The sequence below is a fragment of the Suricata suricatta genome, chromosome 14 (assembly GCF_006229205.1).
Source record: "Suricata suricatta isolate VVHF042 chromosome 14, meerkat_22Aug2017_6uvM2_HiC, whole genome shotgun sequence".
NCBI lineage: Eukaryota > Metazoa > Chordata > Mammalia > Carnivora > Herpestidae > Suricata > Suricata suricatta.
Genome location: NC_043713.1, coordinates 64,151,087 through 64,163,650, shown reverse-complemented (window position 1 = coordinate 64,163,650; position 12,564 = coordinate 64,151,087). Strand labels below are relative to the sequence as shown.

The window sequence follows — 12,564 nt, the reverse complement described above, 5'->3', positions numbered from 1 at the left end:
TTCCTGCGGGAGGCCTGGGGTGGCCCCAAAAGTGCCCCACCTGTCCCCGCAGGGGCCTCCGAATCCGTGGTTCCGGGCCACCCTCCAACAGCATCCAGGCGCCTCTCCCCCCTTCCCCCCAGCCTCGCCCCTGACCCCAAACAGCCTCGCTTGTAAACTCTACCCGGAAAAAACCTGAAAGATGGAGAAAGTTGCTTGTCTCTTGTTAAACCGGGAGAAGTGGGGTGACAGCTCTCACGGAGCCGCCCTTAGGGAGCCCCCTGATGGAGGAGCGCGGTCTCCGGTGAAGGTGGTCACCGCTGCCTTGCACTCAGGTGAGAGGTTGGAGTTTGGATGTTACCATGATCAGTGAGAACAAGAACTAGACATCTGGCCCTTGCGGTTTTACTGTCAGTTAAAGAGACAATTAGGGAGCACCCACTGTGTGCAGGGGCCCACCGCTGGGGTGATTTAGGGAAGTGGAAAAGCGAGAACCCAAACACCAAGGCAGGAGGGAATTTCCAGCTTCCTGATCCTCAGTCTGGGTCTTGGTCTCTGAGGCTGCTTACCACCACCCATCCAGCGTGAGGTTTTCGTTTGCTTCTTATTTTCCCCCATCGGTACACACAAGTCCTGTTTAGAACCCATGTGGTACTCTGGCTGGAGTGGTGAGAAGGGACTCCCAGGAAGTCCTAAGATGACCTGAGCTGGGAATTTTTTTTAAGTTTATTTATTTTGAGAGAGAGAGAGAGAAAGGGAGAGAGAGAGAATCCCAAGCAGGCTCCATGCTGTCAGTGCAGAGCCCAATGAAGGGCTCGAACCCAAGAACTATGAGGTCACAACCTAAGCCAAAATCAATAGTCAGTGCTCAACAGACCAAGCCACCCAGGTGCCCCTGGGAATTAATTTATTTCAATCCCCCTGAATTCGTTCCCATTGGTCATGTTGCACCAGGAGCCTAGACTCAGTACGAAGTGAGTAACTGTCCTGTCAATAACTTACAGGGTTAAGAGAGTTCACCAGAAATGGCTCGGGTCCAGTCTGAGGCATTGAATGTACTGTCACAGCAGAAGCAGCTTCTCTGTTGGGTCATCTTGAGAGCTGCTGCCCTCTTTCCCTCCCTCTCTTACCACCCCCCCCCCATCTGTTTCCAAGTTATGCCGGCCATCCCAATTGGCCAGTTTTACCAGATATTTCTCAAGATCTAAGGCACGATATCAGTAAAGTTGTCCAGAAAAGGATAAGAAGGACGTAAAGAGTCGGAACATGAGTCAAGGGAGCTTGGTCAGGCAGCAGAGAGCACGAGCAAGATACACACTGATGAGACAAAGATTTGCGTGAACCAAATATCAAACTTTCATCTTCTACCCACTTTTTTTTCTTTTGCCTGAAAATGGGAACACAGAATGTCTTGTCAAAGGTCACCCCAGGAGGAGGGCATAAGCTCCCCAAAGAAGTGTTAACACGGTTTCATGACTTAATGAACACGATGTCTTTCAAGATGTCTTGTGATCATTCAAGCTTTTACATGATCAGATCCTGAAAATCATACGTCTTGCCTACTTTTTCATGATCTTGCAAGCGCTGAGGTTTTTCACCTTGCCTCTGACTTCAGTTAAGAATTTAGGGGGCGGTTGTGCTTGTTTTGTTTGGGGGCGAGGGTATTGGGGGGGGGGTGTGCAGCATGGTGTCATAAACCTGAAGCAAGAGACACAACTGAATTCAAATCCCTGTTCAGCTCTGACTGGCCAGGTAATTTCAGAAGCAACATTTTACCTTCTCCTTTATGGATCTCCTCAAGCTGCAGCGCCCAGGATTGTTGAGAAAACAAAAGAGATGATACACATAAAAACGCCACCTTGCCTGACACCCAGTGGGTTCCCAACAAAGGTCACTGCGCTTCCTCTGTTCATTTTGCTTCATTTTACCCTGGCATGGGAGAGGAGACACTGGAACTAGTTACTCAGTCCTTACACTTGAAGCAGGAAGACCCTTTACCAAAAATAACATCCCCTGAGGGCTTTTCGAAGAACCAAAATTGACATAAGTGATTAGCATCCGTAAACATGAGCGATTACTCTTCTAGGAGAAAGAACAGGGAGTCCAAGATCGGTCCGCTAACTGGGCCGCTTCACCCTTGAAGTCCGCTGACTGGCGCACCCAGGGGTATTTTTCCTTCGTATTAATAGTGTGCGAACCCGGTGTCCCTGGCTCCTGTCTCCTTGGCCTTCTCCACCCCCTCCTCTTTCTTTCCCTGGACTCCCTTACCGCTGAACAGCTTTTTGTGTTCACTGCAAACAAAAGGCGCTAATGAGTGATGAAGTTGTCATAAGTGACCTGCTAGATCCTGTTGCTAAACACCATGGCCAGCCTGTAATCATCCCCATGAGCAGAGAAAACAAATGGCAGTCCATTTGTACGAGGCTGCCCATCATGCCCCTCACAAATAATTACAGTCCCTCCCTCCCCTCCCCCCAGATGATTTAAATAGCTTTGGGCTCCCACCGCCTGTGATAATAGATGAAACTCCTAAGTTCCTACAAGGTTCATAATGTTTTCTGTTCTCTTTTCTGCGTTTCCAGGATTCGGGGAAAAGGCAGCTGAGATTAATACATTCAAGTGCACACTCTGCGAGGTGAATTTTGATCGCCACTTCAAACTAAAGAGCTAACTAGAGAGCTGACTGGTCCTTTTTGTTTTAGATTCCGGGCTGAGCTGGGACTACCTGCTCACAGTGAGAATCCCCAGACTGTAAAGGGCGGGGAGGAGAGGGAACTGAAAAGTGAGAGATGTTCCGGGAAACTAATCAAGCCCACAGGCAAAAAGTCAACTCTAAGACCCAAATGGGCTGATGTTGGAGACCAGCAGTACATGCCCAACCCTTATTTATTAATATCACAATATTTAGGGGCACCTGGGTGGCTCAGTCAGTTAGCGTCCGGCTTCGGCTCAGGTCGTGATCTCACGGTTCATGGGTTCGAGCCCCGCGTCGGGCTCTGTGCTGGCAGCTCAGAGCCTGGAGTCTGCTTCGGATTCTGTATCTCCCTCTCTCTCTGACCCTCCCCTGCTCGAGCTGCCTCTCTCTGTCTCCCAAAAATAAATAAAATGCATTAAAAAAAGTTTAATATCACAATATTTAATGCAGTCACCACTAAAAGTGACATGATTGTGTTGTAAGCATGTGTATCGTAAGTGACATGATTGTTTTTTGCAATAGCAGAAACATTTTGCTTCCCAAAAAGCAATACACACCCTTGGCATTTGAATGGGTTTATTCCCAAACTTCTTACTCTGTAAAGTCTGCAGGCATTGCTAGCCCCGCTTCTTGTCCCATGCATCATAGGACCTGCTTTTATTTTATCAGCAAAGCTTTACAAACCTTAATGGCAGCCCTTTGCGTAGCAACCCAGTACTTTAAAAGATCTGTCAGGAGATCTGATACCAAGCTTTGGGGTTTGCGTGATTTGGTTTGTATGTTCAATACATAAGTACTTTCCTTTAAATATGTAGGTGGAGAGGCACCTGGGTGGCTCAGTTGGTTAGACCTCCAATTCAGCTCAGGTCATGATCTCATGCTCCATGAGTTCGAGCCTCGTGTTGCACTCTGGGCTGACAGCTCAGAGCCTGGAGCCTGCTTTGGATTCTGTGTCTCCCTTTCTGTCTGCTCCTCCCCTGCTCTCTCTCTCTCTTTCAAAAATAGATAAACATTAAAAATAAATAAATAAATAAATAAATAAATGTGTAGGTAGCAGCTTTCTCTGCGAGGGCCCAGGGTCAGGGAGTCCCTCTCTAAAGAGAAGCCATAGAGTGTTGTAGGCTCAGGAGCCGGATAGCCTGGATTGGAACCCAGTACTTCTGAACTGTGTGACCTTAGATGAGTCACTTAATCTCTCTGTGCCTCAACACTCTCTCAGGGGTGTTATTGCTAGGAGAACAGTGTTGTGGCACATGAAAAGCACTGAGAACACCATCTGACACAAAGAAAGCACTCAAAAAATTTTGTCATGGATACTACCCTCATCACTGTTGGGAGTTTCTCTATATCATGCAAGGCATGATGGGAAAACCCAGTCCCGGGAAGCAAGAAGCCGTGCTGAACGTGACCCCCTAACTCTGGCATTGCCGAATAACTGGAACCACGCGTCTCATGCCGTTTAAATCTCACTGCCCACCCTGTGCCTTGTAAAGGGATAGAACGAGCTCGGGCCAGTTGTCCCGTCAAATTCTAAAGTTCTCTGGATTTGTGCGATCCCACCGTGAATCCCTTTGCACGGTGAAGACTACAGATGCCTCGAAACAGCACAGCATCTTGCAGGTTGGGTTTTATTGTATCAGACAATACGCAGGGTGATATCCGTCCTGTCGTCACAGCCCACAGGTGAGAGGGGCAACCCGTCAACAGGGTTCTAGAAGCGAGCGCAACAGTATTTGTTCCTCCAGCGTCTGCCCTTGGCGCTCCTGACCTGGCTTAATAAATATGTGTTGAATGAATGAGTAAGTGAGTGAATGAAGGGATGAACGAATGAATGACATAAAAGATTACAGATTGTTTGCCTCAGAGAGCCTTCTACCAGAGATCATCTAAAGGGAGAGAAAACTGCTATTTCAAACCGCAAGTGTACTAAGGCAGGCCCGTCCTGGTAAAGGCTGAGCCCTACCCGCTGGGTCCCTGCTGGGCCTGGCTGCTGCTAATGGCCTAAAAGGGCTCTGGGGCAGCTAAGAGCCCCAATGCGATGCACTTGGGCTGTACAAAGGTGGGTCTGGAGGCTTTAAGCCTGGGCATGGAGATCAGCCCAATCTGAAAAAGGCCACCATAGACCCCAGACTACTGAGGAAAATCCCGTTGGCCTCCCCTGTCACACCTTTCAAACGCTAACCATTTGGGGCACACACATGGGCCAGTGGCTACAGGGGACCAGTGAGTCCTACCCCCCTCCCCAGCCAGCGTCTCATCCTCACCCAGCCAGCTCTGTTTCTTCCCTCCCTGCCGGAGGTCAGAGCCCCCCAACTGGTCTCATTGTGTCAGAGCTCATGGGTGTAGATTCCTACCAGGTATAGACTCAGAAACAAAATCCTGGTCCCTGGGCCAGCCCGGGCATGATCCCGTCTAAGAGGACCCCCCAGGAGCCACCAGAAAGGTGACCACAGGTGCTGGCCTAGAGCACTCCCAGACACCTAGGTGCCGACTGACCCTGCCAAGGCGCAGATTCAGATTCAGAAAGCCAGAGGGAGGCCTGAGAATCTGTATTTCTTGCCAGCCCCAACCCCCTGGGCCTCGAGGAGGAGGCCCCACCCCAAGCCTACTGAAGGGGAAATCTGCACTGAAGCCAGACAGCCAGGGGATTCCCGTGGTTGAAGGGTGAGAAGGTCACCCTGGAGCCTTTACTTCAGTCACACACCATGTGGGAGAAATCCAGATCAGGGAAAGGTCAGATCAGCTGAGCCCAAGTGGGGAGCCCCGAGAGAGAGGAGGAGGAGGAACGGCAGACACGTGGCCCAGAGACCAGCAGGATGAGTTTAGGCAGGGCCTGGGAGCCACGGAGGGGCACTGAAGCTATCTTAGGGAAGCCAGTGGAAGGTTTCAGAGGTGGGAGTTACCACATCAGTTACACTTTAGACTCTTCTGGCTGGAGATACAACACAGATGAATGAGAGGGACCCAAGCCCGGGGTAGGGTGGCATCCCAGAGACCTGCATGAGGGTGGCTCCAGTGGGCAGACCAGCACATCGCAAGGAGAAACGCACTAGGAATGTGCCAGGACAGAGGGGAGTCCTCCAGCGTGATCTGCAGTCCTCTGGGGCAGCAGTGACCACGGAAGGAAAGCCCTCCTCCCCTCCTCCCTCCAACCTTCAGAACACATCTGTCTTGTTCCTCACCCTGAAGATGCCCCAGCTTGCCCATTGCTCACCTTGCTTCCCATCCCGCCCTCCTTCAGTCCGACTGACACTTTCCTCCCCCTGCTCCAGAGCCATCCGTAACTCCCCATTGCTTACCAAACTATCTTCAAACTCCTCTGCCCACACGTTTATGCTCTGGCTTCTGTTCCGGCCCGATTTGTGCCACATTTGTTCATGCTTGCGTTCATTCCACAAATATTTTGCCGAGCACCATCAGTGTGGCAGGCACTAAAAAGGAATCAGTCATCTGTCAAGACACAGAATCAATCTTTGGAGGTGGATATCCATGCTGAAATACTCTTCCCAATAAGGCGCTTTGGTTGTATGAAATAGAAGGAATACTAGTGGGCAGCACTTATTAAGTGCATATTGTGCAACAACCATCACGTGGAGTTGTTTGCATGACTGTTTCGCTAAATCTCCCCCAAACACCAGCCTGAAGGTGGCTGGCCTCATTTTAAACATGAGAAAAATGTCGAGTCACTTGCAAGGAAAGTACAATATCTGAATTAATAGGAGTTGATCCCAGGTGGCTTGAAGGAGTTTTCTCCCCTAATTCCTTTCTTCTAAATAACCCCCCTCCTGCATTCTGTCACAGGGGCTGCTGGGTCAAACATGGTAACGTAGTACATGGTCAGTGGTGCGCTAAGCTGTAAAATCCCAAGAAAATGCTCTTTCTAACTCAGTTTCCGCTACTGCAAATCCACTCACCAAGTCTGGGTCATACTGGCCTGCCAGATTCTAACTTTGGGGAGGGGGAGCTTTTTCCTCCTGGTTTCTTTGCCCGGAATGCTCTTTTTCAAGATCTTTTGTTGGCCTGTCACCATTCGAGGTTCTGCTCAAAAGTCACCCCTAAGCAGTGATACAAAGCTGTCGAGAATTCTTTTCAGAGGCTCCCTTCATTTCCTAAGTCCATTCCTCCTTTTCCTTCCCCTTTCTCTCTTCTTGTCCCTTTAGCCCTATTGGTTCTTCTGCATGCCCTGTTCCTTCATCAAGAACTGCTCTCATGAGAAACGTCTCAGTCATTTACACCATAGTATGAATTTGTTGGTTAACTTATGCAGAAATGTCTGAATATTTTGGGTTTTCTTTTAATGTATATTTTACTTATTTTGAGAAAGAGACAGAGAGAGCGCATGAGAGCAGGGGAGGGGCAGGAAGAGAGTATCTAAGCAGGTTCCATGCTGTCAGTGCAGGGCTCAAACCCACAAACTGAGAGATTATGACCTGAGCCAAAATCAAGAGTCCAATGCTTAACCAACTGAGCTACCCAAGCGCCCCAAGAAATGTCTGAGTTTTAAGCCATATCCTTGACTATAAATTAGAAGGCTTTACCTTTCATTTGCCAGGATTATCCATGTACATGTGTAAGATCATGCATTTATGTGTAGTGTGTTTGGGGCAGCCCCCAGAACCACTCAACCAACCTCATTGGCCTAGAGCCATTTCGGGGTGGTGGCATGCTTAAGAGTAAAGAGAATAGGACGATGACGTAAGCCATGGTCTGTGTCTCATTTCTGTCATTGCCTGTATGATCTTAGCCAAAGTGGCGGTCCCTCTCTGAATCTCCCTTGTCTCCTCTGTGATTGAGGGCAATTAGTATTGCAAAGATTAGGGGTGCCTGGCTGGCTCAGTTGGCTGAGCGTCCGACTTTAGGTCACCATCTCGTGGTTCGTGAGCTTGAGCCCCACATCAGGCTCTCTGCTGTCTGCACAGAGCCCCCTTCAGGTCCTCTGTCCCCTTCTCTCTCTGTTCTCCCTAGCTGGTTCTCTCTCCTCCCCAAAATAAACAAATAAACTTTAAAATATATATATTGCAAAGATTATTGTAGGGATTAAATGAGATGATAAGGCACACAGTTGAGGTCAACAGGACTCAAATTAGTGAAGTCCCCACTGGTGGAGTCAGGCCCGATTGCCTCTGTGCCTAGACTTGCCAACACCCACACACTGTCCCAGGGCCCCCGCGGCACGTAATGGTTTCCAGGAAGAGCCAAGCATGGAATGTGGCAGACCACAAAAAGTCCTGGAATTCAGGCCACTCTCAAGCCCAGCATGCTCTCCTGCAGAGCCTCGCACTCTCCAGGCCAGTTCTGAAGCATCTCCGGCTTCAGGCAGATTGGAGCCACCCTGGCCCCGAAGCCTCCCTTCCAGTCACCACGACCAGCCAACGTCACCCCCTGCCATCCCAGCCTTCCGGCCTTCACGGAGTCCCCCTGCACCGCTGAACCTGGGCCCCTCCAAAGGCAAACATCCGTCCCCTGGAGGGAATCATAACCCAGCCACCATAAACCTCAAAGCTAAAGAGATCATTTTTGAAACAGGAATCTCTCCAGGGAGACAAGGAAGTTCTCAGATCTAAAAAATTGATATTGCTCACCATTCATTCATTTATTCACAGATTCCTTTACTGTATCAGTGCTTTGTTCAGCAAGTGTTTGTTGGGGCCTACTGTGCGCAGGGCCCTGGGATGGCATGGGGGCCAGCTGGACACCCTACCTTCACAGGATAACATTCCAGCAAGTACACTTCATTAGCAGGTAACTGACTCTTGAATTAAGATCATGCTATGTGCTGGGTGACAGTGCCTGCAACAGGGGACCTCCCAAGCAAGTGTGGATCCAGGAGGCCCTCTCTGAGGAGGTGAGATGTAAGCTAAGAACTAAAAGGGGGCAGAAAAAGGAGGGGAAGGGACTTCCGGGGAGCAGTTGAAGCTTGGGCCAAAGCCCTGAGTAGGAGGAGCATTCATGGGGACAAGGGGTGGGGCAAAGCCTGAGCCAGGGCAGAGGTCACACCCTACAGGGCCACGGGGCCCACCACACAGTGCTGTGTCTGTGTCTTGAGAGCAATGGGGAGCCACAGATGGCACGAAGCAGGGACGTGACACTGTCCGGTTGGCCTTGGGAACAGGAGCTCCGGCAGCTCTCTGGACAATGACCTTCCTCCTCTGCCTTTAACGTGAGTCCAGAAAAAGACATGAGCTGGGTGGGGGGCGGGGAAAGGGGTGGGGGTGAGGCTGGATTTTTCTGGAGGACTTTCCTCATAACCTGCTTTATAGAGGACTGAGAGGCAGCAAACAAATGATAGTTCTGTCCACGGAGGCCTTCATTTTTCTAAACAAACAAGAATGATGAACAGCCATCAGGGCAAAGTGTTTCCACCCCTGAGGCTTTGAAAAGAAATGTCTGTTTGGCCTCCTCCTAGGCAGCCAGGGACCAGTGTGTGCATGCAAATAGATGCCGGATGCAAATGGTGACTCCGTGGGGGCGGGGGAGGGGGAGTGAGACTCAGAGTCCAGGGCAGGATCTGGGTGCCTGGGCTTCTGCAACAGCATCTGGCCTCTCCCCTGTGCTCACCCGTCTTGGCCGCTCTATCAGTCCAGCTCTGATCCGTTTGGACACCCAGCGCCTATTGGGAAACTCTGAACGCTTGCTCAAGAAACGTTACTACAGCGAACAGCCCCCTCAGGAGTCTTCATGACTGCTCCAATCACCCTTGGAACCGAACAGATGTGCAAAAGGGAAAGTGATTTCCCAAGACCGTGGGCTCACGGTCCAGATCTCATCAGGAGGTTTGGCTTCAGAACCTTCATCGGCTGGTCACAAGGTGCAGGACTTGAGCATCTCCGCAGGGAGATTCCCCCCATGTAGAAATGCTGTGGTTGCTTCTTACCAGCACTTAAACTGGGCAAGATCTGTTGGCTGATCAGGTTGGATATTTTGATCGCGTTCTCCGTCTCCATGCAGAGACAAGGCAATTGCATTGGTTATCGCTGGGTAGGTCATGTGACCACAAACTTTGCAGCTGAAGGTGACACACAGGTAGCATCTCAGAGCCCCCGCGCAGCAGGGGTCTGGATAGGGATGGGGCCCACAAGGTGCGATCAGGAGTGGGGCTACGTTCTTGTCTGAGTCTTGGCTGCAGAAGGATCTGCCTCCAACTTTATGTGGGTCCGCTGACGTGAGGTTCCTCGAGGTCTGTTGGATTTAGGGCCCCAGGTTCTTGCTGACTATTGGCCAGAGGTTGCCCTTAGCTCCTAGAAGCGGCAGCCAGCTCCTGTTGTAAGTTAGCAAACTGAGTACAAATTGAAAATCATTAACTTGCTGCTTTGGCTTCTGTAAACTGCTTTGCAAATATATCTTTCCGTTCACTGCTCTAACTATGCGGCTCTTTGTTGGAATTATCAGAAGGTGCTAACCACGCCTGTAAATTTGCCTGCTTTCCAAATGCCAATTTAGATGGTAAAACTGCTCTCCCACCTCATCTCTGAAGCTGACCGGACAAAGTGTACGCGTAGGAAGTCACGTATTCACAATCTCACAGAACCCGGAGCGCCTAACTGTAATTGGTCATCCAAGACCCTCTTAAGACAAAGAACTTTAAAACTGATAGGGTCTTGCCAGAATTACTGTCTGTTTGTAAAGATGTGACAGGGTGTCCTAAAATTGATGTAAACTCTAATTGGTTAACTAAATGATGATGGTTGATGCCTTGCTAAAGTCAATATAAGCTCACTGCCACCTTTGTTCAGGGCCGTTCTCTGCTCCTTAACACCAGGGAGATCGGGTTTGGCCTGGCTGTAAATAAAATCTCGCCTCGCTTCTATTCGGCCGTTTGGTGGTCTTTATCATCACCTTGTTACACTCCTTGTGACTTAGACCTCCCGAACATGGCCACTTACCTCAACGATGCATCACAAGATGGGTGTTATAATCTTATGCACTCATTCCCCTTGCGTGGGGTACTGGCTGAAAGCCAGCCACAGGCCCTGCCCACCACCCAGGGGAGGAGACTGCACAAAGGGTGTAAACACCAAGAGAGGGGGCCATGGGGGGACACCCTGGAGACTGTCCACCGCAGCCTTGGATATCTTTCCTCCCCTCAAGAGAATGAAATCCTTATCACTGGTTGAAGTAACTGGCTAAAATTTATATTTTGAGAAATGGAAAAGGGCTAGTTCTATTGATACAGGACATGGGGGAGTCGAGAATGGAGTCAGGGTATACGCCCAGACGCAGAGGTGATGCTTCATGGAATAACACAATTACCCATGGGGACGAGGCCCCTGGGTATATGCCCCTGAACACCGGTTTGGTAGGTGACAGAGTGAGAACTGGTCAGGGCTCAGCATCTGGACCAAGGACCAGGGTGTCACCTGCGCAGTTTGAATCTCAACTTTAATTCACTCTGGTTGGAGCATGTTAGGCAAATGCCCCAACTTCCCAAGGCTTCTGGTTCTTTATTCAGAAAGTGGGACCAGGAACAGGCTTGTCACGAAGATTCAAGATAGCGTGTGCCACATATAATGATGCATGGAACAGTGTTATGTTACGATGGCTGAAATTACGAAGTACAAACAAAACCCAAATGTTGACAAGGACACAGAGCAGATGGAGCTCTTGTACACGGCTGGTGTGAGTGTGAACTGGTTGGACCGTTTTGGAAAATTGGCAGAATCTACTAAAACTAAATATACGTTTACCATATGACCAGGGAACTTTACTCCAAGATACGTGTATTTCCTACAGAAAGGAGTACTTAGGTATGCCCCCCATTCCCCGCCTAAAAACCTGTCCTCAGATGTTCACAGCAGCTTTATTCACAACCAAAACAGAAATCCAGACATCCAACTGTGGAGTGGATAAATCATAGCAAGACCATTCAATGGAAATACTACAGAGCAACATGCATATATCAAACATAATTCTGAGCTAAAGGGGTCAGACACAAACAAATGCGTATGTCATGAAGCCATTCATATGCAGTTGAAAAACAAGCAAAACGAATTGCTGCTATCGGTCAGAAGAGTGGTCATCTTTGGTGGGGATGGGCTGGAAGGTGCTCCTGGGGGCCGCCAAGGTTTTAGATCATGGTCTAGCTGTTATTTACTTGATCTAAGTAAATAAAAATAAAGTATTTGGTGTTGACACTGGGTTCCAATTCCCAGCCCTTCTTGCTCTGATTGATTGCTTCATCCAGGGCAAAGGGGAGGGAGGGGACCTGTCTTTTGCAAGCCTGGAGTTCTCCCGCATGCTGATATTGATCAGTTAAACAATAGGCTATTCAGCCGCGTGGTTCACTATCTAGGTGAACTTGCTCAGAAGCAGAGGAAAGTGTGCAGCCTGGAGCCTGCCTGCAGTTCTCAAATGCACAACACACAAACAAAACGGCTCTTTTCGATAATGTCTCTTTTTCCGTCACGGGGTGTCTTGTGTGGGCGCAGAATCCCTCCTGGGACACCAGGGGACCTGCACATCTGCTTTCTCTCATCTCAGGACAAAAACCCTAGAGAGATTTGTTGTGCTGAGCCCCCATATTTAGAACGCAAGCAGCCCTTCCCGTATGAAACCCTTACTGGGGGTGGGGGGTTTCTTCTAAAGGTGTGCAAACTGTTTTCATGCTCTGTGACCCTAACAAGTCAATGGCGGATGTTTCCCTTCCCACATCTCACTGACACCAGCAGATGCTAAAACAACTCCATTTCCAGTACACTTGTGTCGGGGTGGGGACTTCAACAGAGGACTGCTTTCCCTTGCTTCTATCTCTCCATGTCTTTCTACCTTACTAGGCCTCCTTTTCCCTCTCTTACTCTCGCTCACTGAGTGCGCTGTAAACCCTCAGTCCCTGGGAGCAATGATCAGTGCCTGGTACGTGAACCAGTGTGGTCGCTGAGAAGTGAGCTCTGAGC

The 12,564-nt window shown here is 49.6% G+C and overlaps 2 long non-coding RNA genes across 3 annotated transcripts; both read left to right on the top strand.

Annotated features, from left to right (window-relative positions):
• The first annotated feature begins 6 nt into the window (after window positions 1-6).
• On the top strand, window positions 7-2,655 carry LOC115278008. 2 transcript variants are annotated; one of them, XR_003902633.1, is made up of 3 exons: window positions 7-314; window positions 2,066-2,145; window positions 2,562-2,655. It is a non-coding gene; the product is annotated as an uncharacterized LOC115278008 (long non-coding RNA). The 2 variants fall into 2 exon arrangements; XR_003902634.1 differs by lacking the exon at window positions 2,066-2,145.
• A 6,030-nt stretch (window positions 2,656-8,685) lies between these two features.
• Window positions 8,686-10,481, top strand: LOC115278258. The gene is made up of 2 exons (XR_003902783.1): window positions 8,686-8,834; window positions 9,254-10,481. It is a non-coding gene; the product is annotated as an uncharacterized LOC115278258 (long non-coding RNA).
• Window positions 10,482-12,564: the final 2,083 nt, after the last annotated feature.